Below are 11,116 nucleotides of genomic sequence, written 5' to 3' on the forward strand. Positions count from 1 at the left end.
GTTTATCGGATGACGTAAGACTGGCATGCTACAACAATACCATCTTACTCCCTTTCATGTCACCACATGATCAGGTCATCTCTCATCAAAGATTGCAGTAATTTCGAAGCACACGGTTAGTTGCCTTGCATGCAACGTAATACTCACCGATGCTCATATGCCATGTACAAACCATTCAAGCAAACATGCAAAACACTCATCATATCAAAGGTTCAAACATTCTTGCCTGGTTCGGAGAAGTCGGAGTCTAGCTCGGCGAAGTTCGCGGCTCTGTCACCTCCTCCGGAACCTACGGTATAACAAAACCGTATACTAACGTGAAAATCATTGCGCGTATAAAAAATTGTTCCAATTTTTTTTCCAAATAAATACTATAAAAAAAATAGACAAAAATATAAGACTGACAGAAAAAGAATCAATCAAAAAGCATCTTCTGTTAAAAAGATATAAGGGTTTTACTCCAAGGACTAATCTGTGATGAAACATAAAAGAACCAGGGACTTGTTTGAAAAACCAGAAAATGGTTCGGTAAGAAATACGTCAGCCCAGAAGGAAAACATGTTTTGCCTGAAGGCGCTTTCAGAAAACGGTTCGAGGGAGAAAGGAGAGAGGCTGACGGGGGGGTCCCACCTGTCAGGTTCAAAACTTCCAACAGAGCTTGCCGGCGCCCGAAGGCTGCGGTGGTCGCCGGCGTTGAACCACGGCGAGGCAGAGTGATCGGAGGGTACCTACAGGTTCAGGGTGTTCTTCCGCGTCGGTGGGTGGTGGACTTGACCGTCGGAGAGCACCACGTCGACAGCTACACTATCTCCGGCGGACGGTGGTTCGGGCGGTGGTGGAGCTCTCCGGTGGGTGCTGCAAGCTTCAAATTGATGCGCGGGTCAGAGATGTGGATGCCCTAGGAGGCTACTGACAAGAGTTGAGAGGTAGGGGTGCACGCACGGGGGTGAATCGAGCTGGGTCCCGAAGCGGGTCGAGGCGGCCGGAGTTGGGGAAGAAGACTCCCTCGGGGCTCTTCCAGTGGCTTGGCGTGGTACTAGTGGTGTGCAGAGGTGGTGCGGGTTCGAGTCCGAGCTCGGGACCTCGTTTGATAGGCGATCCGAGGGGGTGGCCGTGAACGGGATAACGCCGGCGAGAAATTACGGCGAGGCAGAGGTTGGGCAGGGGGTTTAGGTGGCTAGGCATCATCGTGGTGGATCACTGGCACCGTTCCTCCGCTAAACCTCGGTCGGGCTTGGTGTAATACGCCGGTCCTCGATGGAACGGCCGTACGGGCATGGTGGCGGCAGGGAGCGCGCTCCGCGCCTACCAGTTCACGACGACGGGCCTGCAGCGTGCATAGGTGAGTGGATGGCCACGCGGTGGCCTCTGGTGGCTTGGGCGGCGCTGGACGGCGCCGTCCAACGCCGCGCCTCTCTGGCGGCCGCAAAGGGCGCTGCTGCCGTCGCTCACGGGGTGGCGCACCTCCACCAGCTCGTCGCCGACGCCCGCAAGCTTCCAGGCGATCGTGCAGCGCAGGGATAAGAAGGAAGCACAGGGCGCGCGGCGCCACCGCGGCTACTGGCGAGATCGAGAAGGGGTTCTTAAGAAAACGATAGTGGCTCACTGAAACTGTATCTCTGAACTTCTGAACTTGACAGTAACAGTGTCCTTCAGGTGTTCGACGAAATGATTTGGCATGAAGAATTTTTTTTCTGGAGCTGGGACCTGGTGAGGTGACCTCTCGATGCATCCAGAGGCTGCCTGAATTTTCTCAGATTTTTAGGAGGAGAAAACAAATGAATTTCATCAAATTTGACAAACATGGTCCAAACTTGCAGCAAGCACAATTTGAAATATTTTAACTGGAGACCAGTGGATCTTCATGGATCTTGGTTGAGGGCTCTTAGGACTAGCCAGGGAAAATGGTTTGGAGGCAAAACTCAAAGGAGAAAAGGTAGTTCCTTTGTAAATCTCCAAGAGCTAAAGTAGAAGGCAGAAAATATTTTTGATAAGAAATAAATGGAAGAAAAATCATGGGGGAGTTCAACTTGCTGGATTTGAAGTATATCTTGACACAAGGATGGGGAATGGCTTTTGGGAGGGGATTTCCACTTAGGTCATGGCAAGAGGAGATTTTGAAAGGGGAAAAGATCACTCCAAATGCCATAGGGCTATTTTAAAAGAAAAGATTTTCAAGAGCTTTTCCAAATGAAAAACATTTGTGTTGAGTCAACATAAGATGGAAAAACCTCCAAGACCAAAGGTCAAGTTTTGGATGGAACCAAATAAAATACTTGTCATAAAAGAAATTTTTTTGAGAGGGAGAGTTCTTTAGAAGAAAATTTTAAATAACCTCCCTCAAATCAAATAAAAGATTTTGATAAAACCAAAAATAAAATTTTTGGGTGTCACAAGCTGGAAGTGGGTCAAATTTGAACTGTAGCTGCCTTGTAGTTTGCTCTTTATTTTTTACAAAAATCATTTCTAGTTATATAAGTATCTATTTAATCAGAGAAACACCAAACAATTTCCAAGATTCAGCCACTAGCTAGGAACGGTCATTCCCGCCATTTTGACCGCATTTTGAAACGGGCATAAAAATATCAAAAAAATCAAAAAAATTGGGAAACCTTCGCATTGTGTCATTATATGGGGCCAAGTTCCCAGAAAAAATAACAAACTTGTAATAACGCAATTATTTTAAAAAAGTGTTCTTAGAAACGAGCTATCACGTGTGGAGATCAATGGCTTTCAAGCCAAATGATCAATCTTATGGCCACATTCATGGCATAGTTTGTTCAAATGATCTCATATTGTGCACAAGGGTGCATCTTGGAATGGCAAACAATATTGCCTAAGGAAGTTTTCATTTTCTTTGGACGAAAAAACCATTTTCCATTTTTCAAGTACCCAAAAGGAGGTTTTTTTGTGAAGGACCTCCCAAATAATTGTTGCAAAATTGGACCAAATCATTTTTATAAAATACTAGGCCATATTTAATGCACAATTGACCAAATGGTTGGGTGTAAAAAGTTTTGATCCACCTCTCGTGAAAAGTCAAATTTCCGCCGATTCAGTTGGAAGCGGGTCAAATTTGAACTGTAGATGCCTCGTAGTTTGCTCTTTATTTTCTCCAAAAATTATTTCTAGGAACATAAGTATCTATTTAATCAGAGAAACACCAAAAAAATTCCAAGATTCAACAACTAGCTAGGAACGGTCATTCCCGCCGTTTTGACCGCATTTTGAAATGGGCATGAAAATTTCAAAAAAACTCAAAAAATTAGAAAACCTTCGCATTGTGTGATTATATGTGGCCAAGTTCCCACGAAAAATAACAAACTTGTAATATGGCTATTATTTAAAAAAAAAGTGTTCTCAGAAACGAGCTATCACGTATGGAGATCAATGGCTTTCAAGCCAAATGATCAATCTTATGGCCACATTCATGGAATAGTTTGTTCAAATCATATCATATTGTGCACAAGGGTGCATATTGGAATGGCAAACAATGTTGCCTAAGGAAGTTTTCATTTTCTTTGGACGAAAAAACCATTTTCCATTTTTCGAGTGCCCAAAAGGAGGTTTTTTTGTGAAGGACCTCCCAAATAATTGTTGCAAAATTGGACCAAATCAATTTTCTAAAATACTAGGACATATTTAATGCACAATTGACAAAATGGTTGGGTGTAAAAATTTTTGATCCACCTCTCGTGAAAAAGACAAATGTCTGCCGATTCAGGTGGAAGCGGGTCAAATTTGAACTGCAGCTGCCTCATAGTTTACTATTTTTTTTCCAAAAATCATTTCTAGTTACATAAGACCTATTTAATGATAAATACATGGTTTGGAGGCGATACGTCGAGGTTTGGGCCGTGGCCGAGGGCCCCAACTCTACAGCGCGTAAACTCGCATGCCCGTCGCGTGGTCACCGCGTGACCGTGGCGTTGCCATGTGTTCTGGGCGGCCTAGGCATGTCTAGTGGGTTGGGCACTCCCCATGTAGGTGCTAGTGTTTGGTTAGCGGTACGAGAAATATACATGGCTAATGGACGTGAGTTTTGGCTGAGGATGATCAGTTACTAAGAAGACCGTATTCACAAATTTTCAGCTCAAAAGGAGGAGCCTAGGTGGTACTTGCTTTGCAAAGTACCACACTGGACATAAATACGAATGTTGAAGCTGGGTTCAAAATAATGAATGGATTGAGCTGGCATTTGGTGTAGGCTGGTTATTTGGGCATAGGAAAGCACTGTAGAAAATGGATACTATTTGGACATGCCAAAGTGGTACTTCCTTCACAAAGTGCTGCTCTGAACAGAATAGGAAAATGAATATTGTTGAATTATTCTTGAACTAGGCAAGAAGGTTTTTGACATATTTGATGAAGATATGATCCAAAAAATTTATGAGAATTTTTTGGGAATTTTTGGAATAACAGAAATATAGGTTGCTTCACAACCTAGGGAAAAAATTGACACATGGACAAGACACATAGGCAAAACTAATGAGATGGCGCCCAGTCATCGCAACCCACCACAATTTACAAGGCTATGACCATCTATATTGGTCGTTAACAACTAGAAATAAGGCAACGGACTAGCGCTGTTTGCTTTATGACCATTTCGTGTAAGGAAATTACGACCTTTCTGACCAAAATGGCCGCAATGGTTTAGGGTTTGGAGCCCCCCGAACAGCTTTTGACCAATTGATCTCAAATGGTCGTAGATCTATGACCAATTCTTCCAGGGTCAATGACAGAAGGTCACTAGTTGACATATTTCTTGTAGTGATGTTTGCTTGTTCAATGATTCTATTTGAGGATAGGAGTATTAAATACGCAGAGGCATTTAGTATGCAATGTTTAATAATAATTTTAGTGATTTCTTACAGTAGAAAATGATAAGGTTTTTGCATTGGTTTATACTAACTTATCTCACAAGTTCTTGTTGAGTTTGGTGTGGATGAAGCTTTCGAGATTTAGGAAACCGTGATATAAAAGGAATTAAGGAGACGCAAAAGTTCAAGCTTGGGGATGCCCAAGGCACCCCAAGATAATATTTCAAGAAGTCTCAAGCATCTAAGCTTGGGGATGCCCCGGTAGGCATCCCACCTTTCTTCTTCAACAATTATCGGTTAGTATCGGTTGAGCCTAAGTTTTTGCTTCTTCACATGATGAGTGCTATCCTTGAAATGTCGTTTTATTTTGTTTTGCTTGCTGTTTGAATAATATCCCAAGATCTGAAATTCTTAAATGAGAGAGAGTCTTCACAAAGCTACATAATTATTTAACTACTCATTGATCTTCACTCATATCTTTTTGGAGTAGTTTGTCATTTACTCGTGTGCTTCACTTACATCCTATGAGTAAATGGTTGAATGATTTGAATGTCATAAATCTGAAATTATATATGTTTCATATGCCTTTCCCATGGGGAGTAATGCCTTCACATATAAGAAGTAGATGTGGTAATTTTTTTGAGGGTTAGCAAACATTGTATTGGTCACTTGAACAATTCATGAAAGAATATTGAAGGAAGAAAGATTTCACATATAAATATACTATCTTGGACATCTTCTATGATTGTGAGCCCCATTAATTATTTTCAAACCTGAGCAAATTAGTTGAAGTTGGACAAGGAAGACAACATAATGAGTTATGCTTGGGTATATTTGTAGAAGTTATATTGTTATGGATCCTCTAACATGTGGTGCTTGCTATTTAGAATCCTTTGCTAGCCAAAAGATCTGTACTAAGCGGGAATACTGCTTGTGCATCCAAATTCCTTGAACCAAGTTCCTTCCATGAGTGTCCACCATATCTAGCTGTATGTGGTATTTACCTGCCGTTCCAAGTAAATTTGCATGTGCCAAACTCTAAACCTTCAAATAATAATCTGTTTTGTATGCCCGAATCGCTCATGTAGCGACTAGGGGCTGTTAGTATCTTCCATGCTAGGTGGGTTATTCTCACGATGAGTGGACTCCGCTCATCATTCACGAGAAAATGGCTGGTAACCGGGATGCCCAGTCCTATGATCAAAAGATCAAAAACAAATTCGCAAATAATTTAAACAAACTCCCCCAGGATTGTTGAAAGTTGGATGGCACCCGTTGTTTCGGACAAGCCGTGGAGTGTGATTGTTGGCGGAGGGGGAGTAAAATCTTTACCTTTCTGTTTGGGAACCGCCTATAATGTATCTAGTATGGAAGATATTGGGAACTCTTGGTCGTTATGTTGACAATGAAAGCATACCTCTCAAAATTATTTTCATCTCTGTTTTAGCTTCGAGCTCTGGCACCTCTGCAAATCCCTGCTTCCCTCTGCGAAGGGCCTATCTTTTACTTTTATGCAAGAGTCAGTAGTATTCCTTCTCATTCCAACCTATTTTTTAGTTGCCAAGCATCATGTGCTTGAGAAAGATCTAAGCATATATGGCCATTCAAATATATTTGATCATGAATTATTATTGTTGACATTAAGCCCCTATCTTTCTCTGTGTTCAATGGATGCTATTTGTTCTAAAAATATGCTTTGAGTGGTAGCAATCATGGAAGACTATATGATAGTTGAGTATGTGGGATTTGCTAAACCAAAGCTCTTACATAGACCCTTCCTGAAAATAAGATGAATTGGAATTGTTTGATGACTGAGAACATAGTTTGTTAGTTTTCAAGAAAGTTTATGGTCTATACTTTAACATGTGAATAGTTTGTTACTTGATCATGAGAAGCTTTAAGATATGTGCTACAGTTATGATATATAATGATGCTAGAAAAAGTGATTGGAACTATCATTGATCAAACTTATGCACTTGCTAGCATTCACACTTCATAAATTATTTCTTTTATCATTTACCTACTCGAGGACGAGCAGGAATTAAGCTTGGGGATGCTGATACGTCTCCAACGTATCTATAATTTATGAAGTATTCATGCTATTATATTATCCTTCTAGGATGTTTTATATGCATTTATATGCTATTTTATATTTTTTTTTGGGACTAACCTGTTAACCTAGAGCCCAGTGCCAGTTTCTGTTTTTCCCTGTTTTTAAGTTTTGCAAAAAAGGAAAACCAAACGGAGTCCAATTGACGTGCCAATTTTGCATGATTTTTTCTGGACCAAAAGAAGCCCCCGGAGTAAAAGAGTTGGGCCAGGAGAGTCCCGGGCTGCCCATGAGGGTGGGGGCGCGCCCACCCCCTGGGCATTGGGCCCCTACCTCGTGGACAACCCAAAGACCCCCCCCCTGACGTGATACCTATGCCAAAAAATCCTATAAATACTGAAACCTCCAGAAAATAACCTAGATCGTGAGTTCCGCCGCCGCAAGCCTCTGTAGCCACCGAAAACCAATCGGGACCCTGTTCCGGCACCTTGCCGGAGGGGGATCCCTCACCAGTGGCCACCTTCATCATCCCGGCGCTCTCCATGACGAGGAGGGAGTAGTTCACCCTCGAGGCTGAGGGTATGTACCAGTAGCTATGTGTTTGATCTCTCTCTCTCGTGTTCTTGATTCGGCACGATCTTCATGTATCGCGAGCTTTGCTATTATAGTTGGATCTTATGATGTTTCTCCCCCTCTACTCTCTTGTAATGGACTGATTTTTCCCTTTGAAGTTATCTTATCGGATTGAGTCTTTAAGGATTTGAGAACACATGATGTATGTCTTGCATGTGCTTATCTGTGGTGACAATGGGATATTCACATGATCTACTTGATGTATGTTTTGGTGATCAACTTGCGGGTTCCGTAACATTGTGAACTTATGCATAGGGGTTGGCACACGTTTTCGTCTTGACTCTCCGGTAGAAACTTTGGGGCACTCTTTGAAGTTCTTTGTGTTGGTTGAATAGATGAATCTGAGATTGTGTGATGCATATCGTATAATCATACCCACGGATACTTGAGGTGACATTGGAGTATCTAGGTGACATTAGGGTTTTGGTTGATTTGTGTCTTAAGGTGTTATTCTAGTACGAACTCTAGGATAGATCGAACGGAAAGAATAGCTTCATGTTATTTTACTACAGACTCTTGAATAGATCGATCAGAAAGGATAACTTTGAGGTGGTTTCGTACCCTACCGTAATCTCTTTGTTTGTTCTCCGCTATTAGTGACTTTGGAGTGACTCTTTGTTGCATGTTGAGGGATAGTTATATGATCCAATTATGTTATTATTGTTGAGAGAACTTGCACTAGTGAAAGTATGAACCCTAGGCCTTGTTTCAACGCATTGCAATACCGTTTGTGCTACTGTCCTCCAAACCTCTGCACTTGGAGGCCCAACAACGTCTACAAGAAGAAGGTTGCGTAGTAGACATCACAACACCACCACATGCTATTAATTCTGATATGTCGCAAGTTATTGATGATGCTACTTCCACTATGAATGATGCTTATGATGATTCTAGTACCTTGCTTGCTACTGATGATGTGCCACTTGGTGAATTTCTTGATAAACAAATTGCTAGAGTTATACAACATGATGTTGTCGAATCTAATGATGAGCTTGAAACTGAAACTCCTGAAACACCTGTTAGAACTAGCCTTCCTAGATATGAATTGCCTAAGGTACCGGAAGGTTATGTTATGAGTGAAGAAACAACTAGAGATATTCTTGCCTGCAATGATAGAGATGATCTAGAGAAATTACTACACAAGTATAAAGAAAAATCTCTGAATGCTAGAATGAAATGTGATCCTAAGTTTGCTACTGCACCTATCTTTATTGATGATAAGGATTATGAATTCTCTGTCGACCCAGAGTTAATTACTTTGGTTGAATCTAATCCTTTCCATGGTTATGAAATTGAAACTGTTGTGGCACATCTTACTAAGTTGAATGACATAGCCACCCTTTTTACTCATGATGAGAAAACTCGCTACTACTTTATTCTCAAATTATTTCCTTTCTCATTAAAGGGTGATGCTAAAGCTTGGTACAATACTCTTGCTCCTAGTTGTGTGCGTACTCCCCAGGATATGATTTATTACTTCTTTGAAAAATATTTTCATGCTCATAAGAAACAAGCTGCCTTACAGGAAATATTTAACTTTGTTCAAACTAAAGAAGAGAGTCTCCCACAATCTTGGGGGAGGCTTTGTCAGTTACTTAATGCTTTGCCTGATCATCCTCTTAAGAAAAATGAAATACTTGATATATTTTATAATGGACTAACCGATGCTTCTAGGGACTTCCTAGATAGTTGTGCTGGTTGTGTTTTCAGGGAATGAACTGTTGGACAAGCTGAAGAATTATTGAAAAACTATGATGATTTGACTATTCTTGAACCACCGCCTAAACCCACTGCGAAGAAGAGGGGTATATTATATCTCAGTCCGGAAGATATGCAAGAGGCAAAGAAATCTATGAAGGAAAAAGGTATTAAAGCTGAAGATGTTAAAAATTTACCTCCTATTGAAGAAATACATGGGCTTAATACACCACTGATGCCTAAGGTTGTAGAGGTAAATTCTTTAATGAAGTTCAGTGATAATGATAATCCTCACAATATGCATCCTAGTCAATGCCTTTATGAGTTTGAAAACTACATTAGAAAACAAGATCACTTCAGTGCAAATGTTATGAAACAGTTGAAATATAATTTTGATATGATTGCTTGCTTGAGTGACTTGTTATTTAGAATTTCAAATGATGTCAGAGGTGTGGGAAAACATGCTTCTATGGTTCAAACTCAACTAGAACAAGTTGCTAAATCTCAAAGAGAATTACTTGATGAAATGAATCATAACATGCATGACTTTGCTGCTAGAGTTGCAACTAGAGGAGGTAAAATGACTCGGGAACCACTTTATCCTGAGGGACACCCTAAAAGAATTGAACAAGATTCACAAAGAAATAACACTAGTGCACCTAGTCCTTCTAAAAAGAAAAAGAAGAAGAAAAATGATGGGACTTTGCATACTTCTAGTGAACCTGAAATAGAAAACCTCCTGATAATGATAATAAAACTTCTACCTCTGATGCTGAAACTCAATCTGGTAATGAACACTCACCTAGTGATAATGAAAAAGATAATGATGAGGTTCATGAAGACTCTCAACCAACCAATGATAAAGAACCAGACAATGATGTTGAGATAGAACCACCTGTTGATCTTGATAACCCACAACCTAAGAATAAAAGATATGACAAAAGCGACTTTGTTGCTAGAAAACACGGTAAAGAAAGAGAACCGTGGGTTCAAAAACCCATGCCTTTTCCACCCAAGTCAACTAAAAAGAAAGAAGATGAAGAATTTGAATGCTTTCCTGAAATGCTGAGGCTAGTCTTTTTGTGTACTCGCTTGACTGACATCTTGAAAATGCGTCCTTATGCAAAGTATATGAAAGACATCATCACAAATAAGAGAAAAATACCGAAAGCTAGAATCTCCACTATGCTTGCTAATTATACTTTTAAAGATGGAGTACCTAAAAAACTTGGAGATCCGGGAATGCCAACTATACCTTGCTCTATTAAAAAGAATTATGTGAAAACTGCTTTGTGTGATTTAGGAGCTGGTGTTAGTGTTATGCCTTTCTCTTTATATAAAAGACTTCACTTCAATAAACTCACCCTACTAAAATATCTTTGCAAATGGCTGATAAATCAACTACAAATGTTACTATTTTGACTGACTTTGTTAGACTTGAGATGCCCGAGGACGACAACATGTCGATTATCCTTGGTAGACCCTTCTTGAACACTGCAGGGGCTGTTATTGATTGCAATAAAAGCAATGTCACTTTTCATATTAATGCTAATGAGCATACGGTGCACTTTTCATATTAATCACTATTGGAAGTTTTCAAATACCTCTACCTACTGTCAAAAAGGAATTTGAAATACTTATTGTTGGGGAAATGCATATCCCCATTGAGGTAACCTAGTGATTTACGAAAGTTCTTCGGTTTCATTCTAATAGAAAGTGGTTGTTAATAAGACTTGATCAACCTTATTAATGAATCATTTTTGAACGGTATGAAGTTGATGAATTTACTAAGCACTACCTTCTGTCCCTACCTTTTGTTTTCTGTTTTTATTAGCTAAATAAAATGAAATGCCATGTTTTGTCTGTTTTCTGAATTTCCCATACAATAAAAAATGACCCAAAAATAAAAGTTCTC

Source organism: Triticum aestivum, chromosome 1D (assembly GCF_018294505.1).
Source record: "Triticum aestivum cultivar Chinese Spring chromosome 1D, IWGSC CS RefSeq v2.1, whole genome shotgun sequence".
Classification (NCBI taxonomy): domain Eukaryota; kingdom Viridiplantae; phylum Streptophyta; class Magnoliopsida; order Poales; family Poaceae; genus Triticum; species Triticum aestivum.